This window comes from Apodemus sylvaticus, chromosome 2 (genome assembly GCF_947179515.1).
Source record: "Apodemus sylvaticus chromosome 2, mApoSyl1.1, whole genome shotgun sequence".
NCBI classification, from domain to species: Eukaryota; Metazoa; Chordata; class Mammalia; order Rodentia; family Muridae; genus Apodemus; species Apodemus sylvaticus.
The window spans coordinates 90,941,769-90,963,042 of NC_067473.1; the positions used below are offsets into that span (position 1 = coordinate 90,941,769).

The following is a 21,274-nucleotide window of genomic DNA, read 5'->3' on the forward strand; positions in this document are numbered from 1 at the left end:
ACCCCAACACACCAGAAAAGCAAGACTCTCATTTAAAATCACATCTCATGATGATGATAGAGGACTTTACAAAGAACATATATAACTGCCCTAAAGAAATACAAGAGAACACAGGTAAACAGCTTGAAGCCCTTAAAGATGAAAAACAAAAATCCCTTAAAGAATTATAGGAAAACACAAACAAACAAGTGAAGGAACTGAACAAAAAACATCCAGGATCTAAAAACAGAAGTAAAAACAACTAAGAAACAACAAAGGGAGACAATCCTAGAGATAGAAAACCTAGGAAAGATATATATCTATATCTATATCTATATCTATATCTATATCTATATCTATATCTATATCTATATCTATATCTATATCTATATCTATATCTATATCTATATCTATATCTATATCTATATCTATATCTATATCTATATCTATATCTATATCTATATCTAGATAGATAGATAGATAGATAGATAGATAGATAGATAGATAGATAGACAGAGAGATTTCAGGAGTCATAGATGAAAGCATCACCAACAGAATACAAGAGATAGAAGAGAGAATCTCAGGTGCAGAAGATGCCATAGAAATCATTAAAACAACAGTCAAAGAAAATGTAAAATGAGAAAAGCTCCTAACCCAAAATATCCAGGAAATCCAGGACACAATGAGAAGACCAAACCTAAGGATGATAGGTATAGAAGAGAGCAAAGATTCCTAAATTAAAGGGCCAATAAACGTCTTCAATAAAATTATAGAAGAAAACTTCCCTAGCCTAAAGAAAGAGATGCCCATTAACATACAAGAGGCCTACAGAACTCCAATTAGACTGGACCAGAAAAGCAGTTCCTCCCATCACATAATAGTCAAAACACCAAAGGCACAAAACAAAGAAAGAATATTAAAAACAGGAGGGGAAAAAATGTCAAGTAACATATAAAGGCAGACCTATCAGAATTACACCAGACTTCTCACCAGAGACTATGAAAGCTAGAAGATCTTGGGCAGATGTTATACAGACCCAAAGAGAACACAAATGCCAGTCCAGGCTACTATACTGAGCAAAACTCTCAATTACTATAGATGGAGAAACCATGATATTCTATGACAAAACCAAATTTACATAATATCTTTCCATAAACCCACCCCTACAAAGGATAATAGCTGGAAAATGCCAAAACAAGGAGGGCAACTACAACCTAGAAAAAGCAGGAATGTAATCTTCTTTCAACAAACTCAAAAGAAGATACCACAAAAATATAAAATAACATCAAAAATAACAGGAAGCAATAATCACTCTTCCTTAATATCTCTTAACATCAATGGACTCAGTTCCCCAATAAAAACATTCAGAACAACACACTTGATATGTAAATAGGACCCAACATTTTTCTGTATACAAGAAATGCACTTCAGTGTCAAAGAAAGATACTACCTCAGAGTAAAGGGCTAGAAAACAATCTTCCAAAGAAATGGTTCAAGAATTGAGCTGGAGTAGCCATTCTAATATTGAATAAAAGCAACTTTCAACCAAAAGTTATCAAAAAGAATAGTGAATGGCACTTCATACAAATCAAATGAAATAATCTACCAAGAAGTCTTAATTCTGAGCTTCTATGCTCCAAATGCAAGAGCACCCACATTCATAAAAGAAACCGTACTAAAGCTCAAAGCACACAATTTACCTCAAACCATACTAGTTGGAGACTTCAACACCCGACTCTTGTCCTGACCTGCAGGACAGTCAACAGTGTTCCCGGACCACCTAGGAAAATGGGAGAGACAAGAGACACGAGAGATGGACAGCAAGACAGTATTCTGATCAAGCTGTCAAATTTTATTTTTTACACAAGGCAATATAAAGGCAAGCAAGCAGGTGTAAGTTTAGGCGAAGGGGGAAAGTCATTGTATTCAGGGAACAATCTCAGGGGGCTAACATCATTTCTCAGGAACAGTTTCTCAGAATTGTCTCTCAGGGAATATTTGGCAATTGCTGTAGGAACTTGGCACAGAAAATTGCCATGAGGAGGTGAAAAAATCATGAGGAGGTGAAGTGGAAAGGAGTTTCTATGGTAACCTAGCCACAGGTGAGCTGGAGAGAGCATACCGTAGCACCTCAATAGCACACCTGAAAACTCTAGAAAATAGAGTAGCAAATACATCCAAGAGGAGTAAATAGCAGGAAATAATAGTAGACACAAAAAGAAGTATACAAAAAAATCAACAAAACCAGGAGCTAGCTCTTTGAGAAAATCAACAAGATAGTCGAACTTTAGCCAGACTAACCAGAGGGCACAGAGACAGTCTCTAAATTAACAAAATCAGAAATGAAAAGGGAGACATAACAACAGAAATCAAGGAAATTAAAAAAGTCATCAGATACTTCTACAGAAGCCTATATTCAACAAAACTGGAAAATCTGGATGAAATGTACAATTTTCTAGACAGATACCAAATACCAAAATTCAGTCAGAATGAGATAAACCATCTAAGCAGTCCTATAACCCTTAAAGAAATAGAAGTCTCCAACCAAAAAAAGCCCAGACCAGATGGTTTTAGTGCAGAATTCTATTAGACCTTCAATAAAGACCTAATACTAATACTCATCAAACTACTCCACAAAATAGAAACAGAAGGAACACTACCCAATTCATTCTATGAAGCCACAGTTACATTGCATAGTCTCCCTTGGAGATGGAACAGTTTCTATCTAACCAGGAACTTTTCACAATTTCCGTTCATAGAGGATTTCATAAGAGATTATTTTCTACTTCTGTCATGTTTAATGTTCCAAACAGATTTTAAAAACTGGTTGAGTGCTTATTACTTTTAGCTTCAGAAGCTATCATGTCTATTTAAGAGGCATTTAACTATTATAAAGTATTTTGATGGCTTAAACAAATGTCAATACTGAGTTGTATATTTTAAAAGAAATTTTATTAGTTTAATAAAAATAAAGAAATAAAAAATAAAGAAATGAATAAATAAAAATATCAAAGAAAGAAAGGAAGAAAAGAAGGAAGGAAGGAAGGAAGAAAGAGAGAGAGAGAGAGAGAGAGAGAGAGAGAGAGAGAGAGAGAGAGAGAGAGAAAGAAAGAGAGAGAGAAAGAAAGAAAGAAAGAAAGAAAGAGAGAGAGAGAGAGAGAGAGAGAGAGAGAGAGAGAGAGAAAGAAAGAAAGAAAGAAAGAAAGAAAGAAAGAAAGAAAGAAAGAAAGAAAGAAAGAAAGAAAACTGTCATAACCTAGAGTAGCTGACAGAAGACTATACAGTGAGACTTGGCATTGTAGAAATCAAGTCTGAACAACTAGAGTAGGCCATATTGAGAAAGGATCTGTATCTGTTCCCGTACAGAAGAGAAAAAATTTATTCCTGCACAAGTCTCTTTACTTTGTGTGTGTGGTATCCACTTTCAGTTCAGAGAATCAGTTCAGTCTAGCCTCTCTTTTTGTAGTTTTGTTTTGTTTTGTTTTTTGTTTTTGGCCTTGCCAAAGAAAACAAGTTGGTTTGAAGTTGTGGATCTCCCTACTTCTGCCACACATTGTTGAAGGATTTTTTTTTTAATTTATCAGTCTAATTTTTTTCTCTTTTTAATTAAAATAACTTTATTGATTTCTTATCTCTGTATTGTTTTCCCAGACAATTTACTTTCTCTCTTCTAATATTTATTGTTTCACTAAAACAAACTACTACACTATTTCTACTTATTTACTTTAGTATCTTTGTACACATCATACTATGTATGCCCCTTTGCTTCAGAAAATTATTAAAGTCAACAAATATTTTTAAAAATTGATTATGAACAATATCTTCAGGGTAGCTATATCAAAATAGTATGGTTGTTTCTGCCCTTAATATTCTATTTTCATAACAGAGCTGGAGTCAAAGACTGGTTCCCTAGGGATATGGATTGATGGTTCCTCTACTAACTTAGATGACCAATGAAATAGTGCAGAAAATATCTTGATCCTACCATATCCCATTTCTATCTGAAAGTTACAAGTATCTGAAATAAAACAAGTGCTTTTCATTTTTTTTAAATGTCAAACACTTTATCACATATATACAAGTCTCAGTGAAGAAACACAAGAAACATAAAAATACAGGCAGCATAATTCCTTTGAGAATCTCTACGTCCACAATAAGGAAGGTCACTGAGTATTAGTCATATTAAATCCCAAAGAAATAAGCAAATGATAAAAAGAATTTCTACAAAATCACTGAACACATGGATAAATATAGAGTGTATGCAATTAAACACTAACAGCTGAAGTATGTAAAGAAGTCAAAATAGGCTATGAAATAAGAAATTAATAAAATATGTAATAGCTGAAAACCTCAAATTGAAATCTTGGAAATGATGTCTAAATAAGTCTGTAAGGATCTCATAGAAAGCCTCACCAGTTAACTAGGTCAAATTAAAAGTAGAGTAGGAGATCTTGAAGAAAAGGTAGATTATTAAACATTCCAAAAATGATAAAGATGAAACAGTAAATTATCAGCTGAATATAGAAGATGAATGGGATAGCATTAAATAACCAAATCTGCCAATAATGAGCATTAAAGAATGAGGATAACATCAATCTAATGGTATAGAAAAATGTTTCATAAAATGTTAGAGGAAATTTAACTAAGTCTAAGGAAAGTAATAACCATCTGGATATATGACGTATAAGGACCAATAAATGAAGGACCAGAGAATTACTTCCCAAAGAAAAAACATTAAAATCCCTAAGAGAAAGACACCAATCCAACAAAGAGAAATCATCAGAAAACAACTTCTAAAAGACAATGACTGCCATGCCAGGCTATTATAATCAGTAAGACTATGCATCATAATTAAAGCAGAAAGAAATCCTTTGTTATAAACCAAAATTAAAGTCCTTAATCTTAAGCCAGTTCTATAGAATATACATGATGTAATTAAACATACTCAATAATTTCCAAGTAGGAAAATAACACTTATTTGTGTGTTATTTAATATTACTCAAAGGACACCCAAAGACTCTACAAGAATACTCTTGAAAAGAATACACATATTGAACAGAAACAACATACAAAATCAGTAGCTTTACTAGACTAAATGTAAAGAAAAAATATAGAAGAAGAAATCATAATACCTGTAGCAAACAAGAACACTTAGGAAGAAATATATCCAAGGATGTGAGAGAATTATACAATAAAATTTATACAACACAGAATCTGTTGTTTAAAAGATACAAGAAGATGGAAAGTTATTCCCTAATAATGAATCTACAAGACTGGAAAACTAAGCATGGATATAATGCCAAAGTGCCGTAATCTCAATAAAATAACCAAAGGTACCCATTACAGAAACAGATAAAACAAGCTAGTCCATATGTCACATAAAGGAGCCTGATATAGCTGTCTACTGAGAGACCCTGCCAGAGCCTTATGAATACAGAGTTAGATGTTTGCAGCCAACCATTGGACTGAGTGTGGGGTCCTCAATGGAGAAGTTAGAGAAAGAACTGTAGGAGCAGGTGTTTGCAGCCCCATAGGAAGAGCAACAATATAAAAAACCAGACCCCCTCCCGAAGAGCTCCCAGGGACTAAGCCACCAACCAAGGAGTACATATGACTCTGACTGCATATGTAGCAGAGGACAGCTTTGCCAGGCATCAATGGGAGGAGAGGTCCTTGGTCCTGTGAAGGTTCAATAGATGCCCCAGTGTAGGAGAATCAAGGGCAGGGAGGTGGGAGTTGGCAGGTAGGTGGGTGGAGGAACACCTTCATAGAAGCAGGGGGGCATAGGAAAGGAGGTTTCTAGGAGAAGGGGAAACTGGTTAAGGGGATAACACTTGAAATGTAAATAAATTAAAATTTTTTAAAAAAGAATAATCCAAATAGCCAATGTAAGACTAAGCAGAAAAATCAATGCTGAAAATGTTATAATAAAGCACAATTTCAGGTTCAACTTACAGCATGGTACTATAGTAACAAAAAACTCAAGAAACTGACACAGAGCAAACATTTAAGTCAATAGAGTAGAAAAGAAGAGAAGAACTCAGAATCATATATATACAGCTATCTCCATGTGATATGGGGACAAATTTGTTGAGAAAATATTACCTATTTGACTAATAGTAATAGAAGAGTCAGGTATTCACACATAGAATGAACAATCTAGTGTTTACCCTTGCTAAATAAACTCAAAATCTATCAAATTCTTTATTATGAGTTGAATTCTGAAACAATTATAGGAAACTCTTCAGGATATAGCTATATACAAGGTCTTACTGAAAAGGATTCTAGGAGCTCAGTAAATAATCCTAAGAATTGACAAATAGGATTGTATAAAATTTAAAAGTTTCTGCTTGGCAAGTAAACATTATTCAAGTGAAGAGACAGACTAACAAATGGGAAACTATCTTTGTTATATGGGCACCCGATAAAGCACCAATATCTGAGATATAAAAAAAACTCATAAAACCTAGTACCCGAACTAAATAATTTGGTCCATGAACAAGCTATCAGTGAACACACTTCTCACAAGAAATAGAAATGACCAATAAACTTGACAAATTAAATATTCTTAGTTTGGGAGGAAAGGCAAATTAAAATGACTTTGATATCCTATCTCACCATTCTAAGGTCTGTCATAAAGAAAATGGTTAACAGTAATTTCTGCTGAGGAAATGGAGTCACTGCTTTTGTTGATATTAAGTAGTCTTTCCACTATGCACAGCACTATGAAATTTACTCAAAAAAACTAAAGATACACTGTGCTGGGAACAGCACAGCTTGCTCCGGTGGCACGGAGCTTAGGTTCCAGTCCTGAGGCCTCTGGCAGGAGCACTCAGATCTCTCCGCTTCCGGATCCAGATCATCCTGGGCAGCAATACCACTTCTCCAGGTCCTGCAAGAGGCATGAGGGGCTTCCAGGCAGCCAGCTGGGAGAAGTCAGCATGCTCTGGTGAATCCAGCAGGCCCCAGCAGGAGCCTCCAGGTGGTTGCTTTGGGATCTGAATAGCCTGGGCCACAGCACTCGGTCTCCAGGAAGTGCGGGAGACCTGGTGTGCACCCAGAGGCAGTCTGGGAGCACAAAGCTTGCTCCGGTGGCACAGAGCTTAGGTTCCAGACCTGAGGCCTCTGGCAAGAGCCCTCAAATCTCTCCACTTCCGGATCCAGATCAGCCTGGGCCCTGGGTGGCAATGCCATATCTCCAGGTCCTGCAAGAGGCAAGAGGGGCTTCCGGGCAGCCAGCAGGGAGAAGTCAGTGTGCTCCAGTGAATCCAGCAGGCCCCAGCGGGAGCCTTCAGGTGTCTGCTTCAGGATCTGAACAGCCTGGGCAACAGCACCCTGTCTCCAGGCAGTGTAGGAGGTAAGCTGTGCACCAGAGGCCACCTGGGAAGAGGCAGCTTGCACTGGTGAGCCCAGCATTGACAAGACCAACTAACACCAGTGAGAACTAGATGGCAAAAGGCAAACGCAGGAACGTCACTAACAGAAATCAAGGCAATATGGCAACATCTGAACCCAATTCTCCTTTACCAGCATGTCCTGGATATCCCACCACACCAGTAAAACAAGATTTGGATTTAAAATCACTGGTCATGATGCTGGTACAGGAACACATGAAGGACATACTTAAAGAAATTCAGAAGAAAATGGATCAAAAATTAGAAGCCCTTGCAAGGGAAACACAAAAATCATTGAAAGAAATCCAGGAGAATACAAAAGCCAATAATGAGGAAACGCAAAATACACTTAAAGAAATACAGGAGAACTTTGGTCAACAGGCTGAGGTCATGAAAGAGGAAACACAAAAATCTCTAAAAGAATTACAGGAAAGCACAAACAAGCAAGTGAAGGAGCTAAGCAAAACCATCCAGGATCTAAAATCAGAAGTAGAAACAACTAAGAAAACTCAAAGGGAGACAACTTTGGAGATAGAAAGACTTGGGAAGAAATCATGGGACATAGATGCAAATATCAAAAACAGAAAACAAGAGATAGAAGAAAGAATCTCAGATGCTGAAGATACCATAGAAACCATGGACTCAACAGTTAAAGAAAATGAAAAATGCAAAAAGCTTGTAACCCAAATTATCCAGGAAATCCCAAACCTAAGGATTATAGGCATAGATGAGAGTGAAGATTTACAAATTAAAGGGCCAGCAAATATTGTCAATAAAATTATGGAAGAAAACTTCCCTAACCTAAAGAGAGAGATGCCCATGAATATACAAGAAGGCTACAGAACTCCAAACAGACTGGACCAGAACAGAAATACTTCCCGTCACATAATAATCAAAACACCAAATGTTCTAAACAAAGAAAGAATATTAAAGGCAGTAAGAGAAAAAGGCCAAGTAACATATAAAGGAAGACCTATCAGAATCACAGCAGACTTTTAACCTGAGACTATGAAGGCTAGAAGATCCTGGGCTGATCTCATGTAGACTCTTAAGAGAACACAAATGCCAGCCAAAACTACTATATCCAGCAAAACTCTCAATCACCATAGATGGAGAAACTAAGATATTCCATGGCAAAACCAAGTTTACCCAAGATCTATCCACAAACCCGGCCCTAAAAAGGATAATAGGAGGACAACACCAATGCAAGGAGGGAAACTTCACCCTGGAAAAAGCAAGATAGTAACCTTTCATCAAACCCAAAAGAAGATAAGCATTCAAATTTAAAAAATAACATCAAAAATGACAGGAAGTAACAATCACTGTTCCTTAATATCTCTTAACATCAATGGACTCAAGCCCCAATAAAAAGACATAGACTAACTGACTGGATACGTAAACAGGACCCTACATTTTGCTGCTTACAGGAAACACACCTCAGGGTCAAAGACAAACACTACCTTAGAGTAAAAGGCTGGAAGACAAATTTACAAGCAAATGGTCTCAGGAAACAAGCTGGAGTAGCCATTTTAATATCAGATAAAATTGACTTTCAACACAAAGTCATCAAAAGAGACTCTGAGGGACACTTCTTGCTGGTCAAAGGAAAAATACAACAAGAAGAACTCTCAATCCTGAACATCTATGCTCCAAATGCAAGGGCACCCTCTTTCGTAAAAGAAACTTTATTAAAGCTCAAAGCACACATTGCACCTAACACAATAATTGTGGGTGACTTCAACACTGCACTTTCCTCAATGGACCGATCAGGAAAACAGAAACTAAACAGGGACATAATGAAACTAATTGAAGCTTTGGACCAATTAGATTTAACAGATATATATAGAACATTCTATCCTAAAGCAAAAGAATATACCTTTTTCTCAGCACCTAATGGTACCTTCTCCAAGATCGACCATATAATTGGTCACAAGACAGACCTCAACAAATATAAGAAGATCGAACTAATCCCATGCCTCCTATCAGATCACAATGGAGTAAAAGTAGTCTGAAATAGCAACAAAAACAACAGAAAACCCACATACACGTGGAAATTGAACAATATTCTACTCAATGATACCTTGGTCAAGGAAGAAATAAAGAAAGAAATTAAAGACTTTTTAGAACATGATGAAAATGAAGACACAACATACCCAAATCTATGGGACACAATGAAAGCAGTGCTAAGAGGAAAACTCATAGCCCTGAGTGCCTCCAAAAAGAAAATGGAGAGAGCATACATTACCAGCTTAATGACACACCTGAAAGCCCTGGAACAAAAAGAAGCTATTTCACCAGGTAGGAAATCATCAAACTCAGGGCTGAAATCAATCAAGTATAAACAAAGAGAACCATACAAAGAATCAACAAAACCAGGAGCTGGTTCTTTGAGAAAATCAACAAGATAGATAAACCCTTAGCCAGACTGACCAAAGGGCACAGAGAAAGTATCCAAATTAACAAACTTAGAACTGAAAAGGGAGATATAACAACAGAAACTGAGGAAATCCAAAAAATCATCAGATCCTACTACAAGAGCCTGTACTCAACACAACTGGAGAATCTGGAGGAAATGGACAATTTCCTTGACAGATACCAAATAGCAAAATTAAATCAGGACCAACTAGATCATCTAAACAGTCCCATAATGCCTAAAGAAATAGAAGGAGTCATAGAAAGTCTTCCAACCAAAAAAGCAGAGGACCAGATGGTTTCAGTGCAGAATTCTATCAGACCTTCAAAGAAGAGTTAACACCAATACTCTTCAAATTATTCCACAAAATAGAAACAGAAGAAACACTACCCAATTCCTTCTATGAAGCCACAATTACGCTGATACCAAAACTACACAAAGATCCAACAAAGAAAGAGAACTTCAGACCAATTTCCCTTATGAACATCGATGCAAAAATACTCAATAAAATTCTTGCCAACCGAATCCAAGAACACATCAAAACGATCATCCACCGTGATCAAGTAGGCTTTATCCCGGGAATGCAGGGTTGGTTCAATATACGGAAATCCATCAATGCAATCCACTACATAAACAAACTCAAAGAAAAAAACCACATGGTCATTTCATTGGATGCTGAAAAAGCATTTGACAAAATTCAGCATCCTTTCATGCTTAAAGTCTTGGAAAGAACAGGAGTTCAAGGCCCATACCTAAACATAGTAAAAGCAATATACAGCAAACCGGTAGCCAGCATCAAACTAAATGGAGAGAAACTTGAAGCAATCCCACTAAAATCAGGGACTAGACAGGGCTGCCCCCTCTCTCCTTATCTTTTCAATATTGTACTTGAGGTACTAGCTCAGGCAATTCGACAACATAAGGAGGTCAAAGGGATACAAATCGGAAAGGAAGAAGTCAAACTATCATTATTTGCAGATGACATGATAGTCTACCTAAATGACCCAAAAAACTCCACTAGAGAACTCCTACAGCTGATAAACAACTTCAGCAAAGTGGCAGGTTATAAAATCATCTCAAGCAAATCAGTAGCCTTCCTATACTCAGAGGATAAGCAGGCTGAGAAAGAAATTAGGGAAATGACCCCCTTCACAATAGCCACAAACAGTGTAAAGTATCTTGGGGTGACTCTTACCAAACATGTGAAAGATCTGTATGACAAGAACTTCAAGACTCTGAAGAAGGAAATGGAAGAAGACCTCAAAAAATGGGAAAACCTCCCATGCTCATGGATTGGTAGAATCAATATAGTTAAAATGGCCATTTTGCCAAAAGCAATATATAGATTCAATGCAATACCCATCAAAATCCCAAGGGGGATTACGGGAGTGGGGGGCTAGAAAAGGGGAAATCATTTGAAATGTAAATAAAAAATATATCGTATTTAAAAAAAAGAAATGAAAAGGGAGATATAACAACAGAAACTGAGGATATTCAAAAAATCATTAGATCCTACTACAAAAGCCTATACTCAACACAACTGCAGAATCTGGAGGAAATGGACAGTTTCCTAGACAGATATCCAACACCAAAAACTAAATCAGGATCAAATAGATCAACTAAACATTCCCATAACACCTGAAAAAATAAAAAGGGTCATAGAAAGTCTCCCAACCAAAAAGAGCACGGGACCAGATGGCTTCAGTGCAGAGTTCTATCAGACCTTCGTAAGAGACCTAACACCAATACTCTTCAAACTATTCCACAAAATAGAAACAGAAGGAACTCTATCAAACTCATTCTATGAAGCCACAATTACGCTGATACCAAAAACCACACAAAGATCCAAGAAAGAAAGAGCACTTCAGGCCAATTTCTCTTATGAATATTGATGCAAAAATACTTAATAAAATTCTTGCCAACCGAATCCAAGAACACATCAAAACGATCATCCACCATGATCAAGTAGGCTTCATCCCAGGGATGCAGGGATGGTTCAATATAAGGAAATCCATCAATGCTATCCACTACATAAACAAACTCAAAGAAAAAAACCACATGATCATCTCATTAGATGCAGAAAAAGCATTTGACAAAATGCAGCATCCTTTCATGCTAAAAGTATTGGAAAGAACAGGAATTCAAGGCCCATACCTAAACATCGTTGAAGCAATATACAGCAACCCTGTAGCCAACATCAAACTAAATGAAGAGAAACTTGAAGCAATGCCACTAAAATCAGGGAGTAGACAAGGCTGTCCTCTCTCTCCATATCTTTTCAATATAGTACTTGAAGTTCTAGCTAGAGCAATTAGACAATATAAGGAGATCAAGAGGATACAAATTGGAAAGGAAGAAGTCAAATTATTACTATTTGCAGATGACATGATAGTCTACTTAAGTGACCCAAAAACCTCCACCAGAGAACTCCTACAGCTGACAAACAACTTCAGCAAAGTGGCTGGTTATAAAATCAACTCAAGCAAATCTGTTGCCTTCCTATACTCAAAGGATAAGCAGGCTGAGAAAGAAGTTAGGGAAATGACACCCTTCACAATAGCCACAAACAATATAAAGTATCTTGGTGTGACTCTAACCAAACAAGTGAACGATCTATATGACAAGAACTTCAGGTCTCTGAAGAAGGAAACCGAAGAAGACCTCAGAAAATGGAAAAATCTGCCATGCTCATGGATTGGCAGGATCAATATAGTTAAAATGGCCATCTTGCCAAAAGCGATCTACAGATTCAATGCAATCCCCATCAAAATCCCAACTCAGTTCTTCACAGAGTTAGAAAGAGCAATTATCAAATTCATCTGGAATAACAAAAAACCCAGGATAGCTAAAACTATTCTCAGCAACAAAAGAAAGTCTGGGGGAGTCAGTATCCCTGACTTCAAGCAATACTACAGAGCAATAGTGTTAAAAACTGCATGGTATTGGCACAGTGACAGACAAGTGGACCGATGGAATAGAATTGAACATCCAGAAATGAATCCACACACCTATGGTCACTTGATCTTTGACAAAGGAGCCAAAAACATCCAGTGGAAAAAAGATAGCCTTTTCAATAAATGGTGCTGCATCAATTGGAGGTCAGCATGCAGAAGAATGCAAATTGATCCATTCTTATCTCCATGTACTAAACTTCACTCCAAGTGGATCAAGAACCTCCATGTAAAACCAGACACACTGAAACTAATAGAAAAGAAACTGGGGAAGACCCTTGAGGACATGGGCACAGGGGAAAAGTTCCTGAACAGATCACCAATAGCTTATGCTTTAAGATCAAGAATTGACAAATGGGACCTCATAAAATTACAAAGTTTCTGTAAGGCAAAGGACACTGTTAAAAGGACAAATCGGCAACCATCAAATTGGGAAAGGATATTCACCAACCCCACATCTGATAGAGGGCTAATATCCAATATATATAAAGAACTCAAGAACTTAGACCCCAGGGAACCAAATAACCCTATTAAAAAATGGGGTACAGATCTTAACAAAGAATTTTCACCTGAAGAAATTCGGATGGCCAAGAGGCACCTTAAGAAGTGCTCAACATCATTAGTCATTAGGGAAATGCAGATCAAAACAACCCTGAGATTTCACCTCACACCAGTCAGAATGGCTAAGGTCAAAAACTCAGGAGACAGCAGGTGTTGGTGAGGATGCGGAGAAAGAGGAAGACTCCTCCACTGCTGGTGGGGCTGTAAGATGGTACAACCACTGTGGAAATCAGTCTGGAGGTTCCTCAGAAAACTGGACATGAGACTTCCAGAGGACCCTGCTATACCTCTCCTGGGCATATACCCAAAGAATTCCCTGGCATGCAATAAAGACACATGCTCCATTATGTTCATAGCAGCCTTATTTATAATAGCCAGAAGCTGGAAAGAACCCAGATGCCCCTCAAAGGAGGAATGGATACAGAAAATGTGGTATATTTACACAATGGAATACTACTCAGCAATTAGAAACAATTAATTCACAAAATTTTTAGGCAAATGGTTTGATCTGGAAAATATCATCCTAAGTGAGGTAACCCAATCACAAAAGAATACACATGGAATGCAATTTCTGATAAGTGGATATTAATTAGCCCAGAAGCCTTGAATACCCAAGGCACAAATTGCATAATAAATGACTCCCATGAAGAAGTATGGAGAAGGTCCTGATCCTGGAAAGGATTGATCTAGCATGGGAAGGGAATATAAGGACAGAGAAAAAGGAGGGAGGTGATTGGAGAAGGGATGGAGAGAAGAGGTTTATGGAACATATGGGGAGGGGGGATCCGGGAAAGGGGAAATCATTTGGAATGTAAACAAAGAATATAGAAAATAAAAATATTTAAAAAAAAAGATACTCTGTGCTGTTGTGATGGTGGACACCTTTAATCCTACACATAGGATTCAGAGAAGGGGAACTTTGTGAGTTTGATGCCAGCATCAAACTCTACAGAGCAATTTCCAGAACAGTCATACTGAGAAGCCCTATCTAAAAAAAGGAACAAAAAAACAAAAACAAAAACAAAAAAACAAGATAGATGGGGGGGGGGGGAGGAGGTAGAGACAGAGACAGAAAGATGGAGAGAGACACAGAGAGACAGAAACAGAGAGACACACACACACACACACACACACAGAGAGAGAGAGAGAGAGAGAGAGAGAGAGAGCGAGAGAGAGAGAGAGAGAGAGAGAGAGAGAAAGAGATGGGAAAGAAGAGAACAGAAAAGAAAAAAGAGAAAAACCACTAAAAATAAAAGTACCATGCTATAAGTTATAACAAAAGGATTCAAGGACAATACATCACACAGGTCCTTGACTATCCATTTTTGCAATTCAATTCACAATAGACAAGTTGTGGAATCAGACACAAGTTGTAATATGGGTAGGAGTGGTCAAAGTGCATGATATCTGAAACACAGCACTATGTACAATGCATGTATACCAATGGAAAAAAATAAGAGGGAAAAAAGAAAAGAAAAGGAAATGTCAAAGACTTCCATCAGTCACACCTCTGTCTTCTGCTTCTGTTTTTAAACTCCTACTTTCTCTCCTGGCTCCTCCACCCTGCCAGCAACCTTGTGTGTTTGCCCCCTTCCTACACTACGGAGCTGTTAGACTCCGTGAGTTTCCATGTTTTTAGTTTCTCCTTGTCTTGCCATCTAAGCATACTCAATTCATTTTGATGGTTTATCCTCCTCTCCTACACACATACAACACTCCTAGTAGACTGCTCATTCTCCATCACTGATGCTAAGGATGAAATTGGAGAAGAGCCAGGTGTGGGAGAAAGGCGAGGGACAGGAAGATGAGGAGTAGGGTCAGCAGCAGCTGCCTTAGGCTCTTTTCCAAGATGTCTGTGGGTTCCATGAGAAAATGCTGCCAGTACGTTAGACTTCCTGTTGAATTTAGTTTGGAGGCACATTGCAGCTTGGGCATTTGAACCTTACATTTCCAGTACAGCTTCTCAGTATCCAAATGGATCTGCTATGCCAAGATTAGTTGATTGAAAACAAAGTATCACTTAGATGGAATGCAATTTCTCTGAATCATTGTTGAAAATACAGATGAGTGTTTTGGAAAAATCCCCAGGCTCACTGCATTGAGAAGGACTAGATCTTTTGGCAGTAGGTAATTTTAAATTATCACTAGAGCCTTAGTCTCCAGTTCTGTTGTGAAGAGGCACCATCTCTGCTTTTGCTCAGATTCACAAACACCCTAACTTGTCATATTACTGTAAGAGAATGTTTTATTTGATCTTTTAGTTGGCTACTAAATTAGTTTACAGTTGTTTCTTTAACTTTTTTTCCCCAGTATCCAATGACACCCTGACTCATAAAGATGCTGAAGATATAATTAATATTTTGAACACCTTAAAAAGATCTATGAAAATAATTACAAATTACTATTGATTGTTCATTTGAATTCACACTGTATTTTATTGGTATCATTGTTTTATGTAGGATTAGCATATGTTATTGTACCACAGCTTGTTAATAGGCCATGTGCAAGGTGATGATCAATGGTTCAATGTCAGCCTTGAAGGGTATATTGAATAAAGTAGTTTTTCACAAGTCAGCATTGGTCTGGATACTAATTAACATTTCAGTGTTGACTTGAAATATGGAATAGGGAGTGAGCTTATTAAATATGCAGATTACTCTTCATTGAGTAGGGGTGATTATTGACTTGAACCACACTTTAAGAATTTATGAGGACCTTGACAAATTAAACAAGGTGATTATAAGTAAGATGAAGTTTAATGAGGACAAATAAGTGATAATTTACTTTGTGTGTGTATGTGTATAATAGCTTAGATTTAGAGGATGCAGACAGTTTCAGAATAAACCATTTGATAATCACAAATTTGAAATATAGCATTGGTGTTTCTCAAAAAAATGAGAAGTTACCTATAGCATAAAACTGTCCAACTCCTTTAAAGATTACAGTGGCCTCTTTAATACTTGAGAAAACAGTGAGTAGCTAATAGCTCCAAAAAAGTAATCAATAGATTCTGGGGATAAGAACTAAAGGAAGATATTCTTTAACTCAACAAGAGAAAGGCTTAAAGCATGAAAAAACAGCAAAGTATTTATTACCTAAAGAAATATCTCGATGTGAGTAAGTGGCTAAGGGCAGACTTACAGGCTTCTCTGAAACAGTTTGAGGCTCTTCATGAGCCAGGATCTCCTGGAGTTCTGTTTCAGAAATCAAGTCAGATTCTCTGACAGATGTGTGTACCATAAGGCACTGATAGTCCAGTCACTCAATGCCAGTGTAGCTCCTCGTTGAGCTCTGGTGTGACTCTGGGAAATACTTTCTTAACATGGTTTGGAAATGATGTGGGAATTCATGTGAATTAATGAAGTATGCATGAATTTTAAAGATATACAAATTTAAAACTCCATTGATCTTCTTTTGTAAACAGTTATGAATATATCATTTTTAGCATAAATATGACAATCAACTACCTGTCAATGGTGATATTAATGAAAAGCTAACCATACAGATTTAGGAAAATTTTATGTTCATTATTTTTATTACTACTACTACTGCTGCTGCTGCTGCTGCTACTACTACTACTACTACTACTACTACTACTACTACTAACTTTTTAATTTATTTACATTCCAAAACTGCCCCCTTTGTGGTCGCCCCTCCCAGAGTTATTGATAACCCTCCCCTGCCTCTAGAGGGTGCCCCCAACCCTCTCACTCACCCCCTCCTCTCCCTTACCAGCATCATCCTTCCTGGGGCAACAAGTTTCCATAGGATTAAGGGCATCTTCTCTCACTGAGGCCAGAGAGAGCAGTCCTCTGCTACACATATACCCAGGGCCACAGATCAGATCATGTATGCCCCCTAGGTTTTTGGCCTAGACTCTGGGAGCTCTGAGGGGTCCAGGTCAATTGACACTGCCATTCTTCCTATAGGGCTGCAATCCTCCGCAGCAACTTCAGTCCCCACCTCCAAATTTCTCCATATGTGTCCTCAACCTCAATCTAAGGGTTGGCTGTAAATATCTGCATTTGCCTCAGTCAGTTTCTGGTAGAGCCTCCCAGATGATAGCCATGCTAGTCTCCTGCCTACAAATACAGCATAGCCTCAGTAATAGTGTCAGGGGTTTGGTTTGTGCAAATGGGATCCCAAGTTGGGCCGGTCAATGGGTGACCTTTCTTTCAGTCTCTGCTCCACTTTTATTCCTGCATTTCCTTTAAATAGGAACAATCATAGGTTAAAAGATTTGAAGATGGGTGGGTGGTTCTGTGCCTCAACTGGGAGCAATATCTATCTACTGACGGCAGTCTCTTCAAGCTGCATCTCCTCCCTCTTGGGCATTTCAGCCAATGTCATTCACATTGAGTCCTGGTAGCCTCTCACATCCCATGTCTCTAGGACTTTCCAGAGGGTTCCTCTCCCACAACCCCACTACTACATATTTAGATTCATTCTCCTTGCCCTCTGGGCTTCTCTTCTGTCTACCCCATAACCTGATCCTTCCCACCTTTCTCCCTTCCTCTTCCTTCTCCAACGCAGGTTCCTGTCTCCATCTGCCACCCATGATCATCTTGTTTCCCGCTTCTAAGTGACCCTGAGTTATCGATGCTTGAGCTGTCCTTCGTGTTAAGCCTCCAATGGTCTATGGGTTGTTTCTTGGGTATTCTGAATTTTTTGGATAATATCCACTTATCAGTGAATACATAGCATGAATATCTTTTGGTCTAGGTTACCTCACTCAGGACAATTATTTTCTAGTTCTAACCATTTGCCTGGAAAACTCATAATGTCCTTGTCTTTAATAGCTGGATAGTGTTCCATTGTGTAAATGAACCACATTTTCTGTATCCATCCTTCAGTTGAGAACATCTGTGTCATTTCCAGATTCTGACTATTACAAATAAGGCTGCAATGAACATAGTGGTATATATGGTATGGTGGAGAATTTTTCAGGTTTATTCCCAGGAAATATATAGCTGGGTCTTCAGGTAGAACTATTTCCTATTTATTTGGGAACTTCTGATTGATTTCCAGTTTGCAATCCCACCAGCAATGGAAGACTGTTCCTCTTTCTCCACATCCTCACAGGCATGCGCTGTCACCTGAGTTTTTGATCTTATGAATTCTGATTGGTGTAAGGTGGAGTCTTCAGGCCACTTTGATTTCCATTTCCCTGATGACTAAGGATTTTGAACATTTCCTTAAGTGCTTCTCGACCATTCGAGATTTCTCTGTTGAGAATTCTCTGTTTAGCTCTGTACCCAATTTTTAATTGGGTTATTTGGGTTTTTTTTTGTAGTCTAACTTGTGTTTGTTGTATATTTTGGATATTACCCCTCTATTGGATGTAGTGTTATACAAATTGGAAAGGAAGAAGTCAAGGTATCATTATTTGTGGATGATATGATAGTGTACACGAGCAACCCAAAAAATTCTACCAGAGAACTTCTACAGCTGGCAAACAATTTTAGTAAAGTGGCTGGAAATAAAAATTAACTCAAACAAATCAGGAGCCTTCCTTATACAAATGATAAATGGGTTGAGATAGAAAATAGGGAAACAATGCTTTCACAATAGTCCTAAATAATATAAAATATCTTAGTAACTCTAACCAAACAAGTGAAATATCTGTATGACAAGAACTTTAAGTCTTAAAGAAAGAAATCAAAGAAGACCTCAGAAGATAGACAGATTTCCCATGTTCATGCATTGGTAAGATTAAGATAGTAAAAATAGCCATCCTACCAATACCAATCTACAGATTCAATCAATCTCCACCAAAATCCCAATACAATTCTCCACAGACATAGAAATATTAACTCTCAACTTCATATGGAAAAACAAAAAACCCAGGATAGCAAAAACAATTCTCAACAATAAAAGAATTCCTGGGAAATCACCATTCCTCACATCAAGCTGAACTAAAGAGCAATAGTGATAAAAACCACATGATATTGGTAGTGAGACAGACAAGTCAACCAGTGTAATAGAATTAAAGACCCAGAAATAAATCTGCACACCTGTGGATACTTGATCTTTGACAAAGAAGCCAAAACCATATGCTGGGGAAAAAAAGAAAGCATCTTCAACAAATGGCGCTGGTCTAACTAGTATCCTGCATGTAAATGAATTCAAATTGTTCCCTGTCACTCGTACAAAGCTCAAGTTCAAGTGGTTCAAGGATCTCCACCTAAAACCAGATACACTGTGAAGAAAGTGGAACATATCCTCAAATGCATTGGTACAGATGAACTGTTCTTGAACAGAACAACAGTAGCTCAGTCTTTAAGATCAATAATTGACAAATAGGACCTCATAAAACAAAAAGCTTCTGCAAGGCACAGAACACTGTAAATAGGAGAAAACAACTAACTATGGTTGTGAAAAGATCTTTATGTTAATTCTTAATGTGATGAGATAAATATCTTTTATTGTTCCATGATATATTATATAGAAAATGGGAGAACCAAGGGATGATTAACTTGACAGAATCCCAGGTCCTATCTTAAGAGAGTTTACTTCAGACTGGTCTGGAATTCACTGTGTAGACTGAGCTGGCCTTGTGCTCACAGAAATGCCTGTCTGTGCCTTCCATGAATCTTGAGATTGATGGTATATGTCATCACATCCAGTCCATTCTATTGTTTTCCATTTTTGTTTTTGTTTTAAAGCAGGTTCTTTCTCTGTAGATCAGTTTGGCTTGCAATCAAGGATACTCCTGTTCCAGCTTCTTAAATGTTTGGGTTTCAGATGTATGCTAAACACATATTACAAAAAAAAATTTTATGTATTCTTAACAGCACTAAGAAATACTGAACATTTTTGTTATCGCCTGTCTACCTAACATCATCTATGTCACCCACATGTATGATGCAGCCTTTCAGTTTTCTAGGGAAATGCAGATCTTCCCATGGGCAGTTATATTCTAAGTTGTCTAAGACATCCATCTTTCTCACATCAGTTTCCCACAGACTTCCCAATTACCTGTGGCTACTCCAGCTAAAAATTTTAAAGGTGAGAGGTATTCCTAAAAACTTTGCTGAGAACAGTGGCTTGAGCCCCCTAAATCTTTTAGGAATAGCATCAGTGGCATTTATTGAGCAACTATTTCCTGAGACCATAGTCCCCCAAACATAAGGCATTCTAGAAGGGAGAAATATTTTCCTTGTGCATGTTGATGCATACTTTTTCTAAACCAAGAACTTTGGAACTCTGACTCATATTTAAACAGTTCTTAAAAATGAATATGAAGAGCTAGCATGGGCAGCAAACATAAAAAAATTGGATCAATTGGGAGAACATTAGCATGGCTGCTGGGCCAGGATGACATGCAAATTTGTGAAGCATTCCATATTTTAAGCTTGTTCTTTTCTAATGAGAGACAGAAAGAAAACTGATCTGAAGAAGCGGAGAGGTGGGAATGAATGGGGAGGGACAAAGTGAGGAGAATGTATGATGAGGATATGATTTATGAGAAAAGAAGCTATTAAGAAAAATGTAACTTTAACAATAATAAGTAAATAAATATCCAGCTGTTAGTGGCAAAAATCTTGTAATTCAAGCAGTTAGGAAATGGAAGCAGGAGGAGAATTAGTAGTTTAACATTGGCCTCTGCTACAAAGCTTGGACTATATGAAAGGTTGAAGTCATCCTAGAAGAATTCAGAGCTCATGAAATAAAGAATACTTTCACCTAGGTCCTCTGTCGTAACATTTGGAAGAACATGGGGGTTTCACAACACAGTTAGAGAGAAAGCTGAAATAGGGACAGGGAGGGAAAGACTGGAAGGCATTACCACTTGGACTTTGACCTCCTTCAAGCCTTACTCATTGGTCAACATGTCTGTTTTTTATTACAATACCATGATGCTTTTACTAAGATAGCTCTGTAGCACAATTTAAGGTCAGAGAGGGTGGTACCTTCAGTAGTTATTTTATAATTCAAGATTGACTTAGTTATTCTGTTTTCTTTTTGTTTTTTGT

General features: G+C 37.6%; 1 protein-coding gene and 1 non-coding gene across 4 annotated transcripts in view; both read left to right on the plus strand.

The window, feature by feature from the left end:
* Grid2 (glutamate ionotropic receptor delta type subunit 2) overlaps positions 1-21,274 on the plus strand; it is a 1,574,882-nt gene that overhangs the window by 1,246,617 nt on the left and 306,991 nt on the right. The window lies entirely within an intron of this gene.
* Positions 20,548-20,650, plus strand: LOC127679484 (U6 spliceosomal RNA). Its single transcript, XR_007976793.1, has one exon. It is a non-coding gene; the product is annotated as a U6 spliceosomal RNA (small nuclear RNA).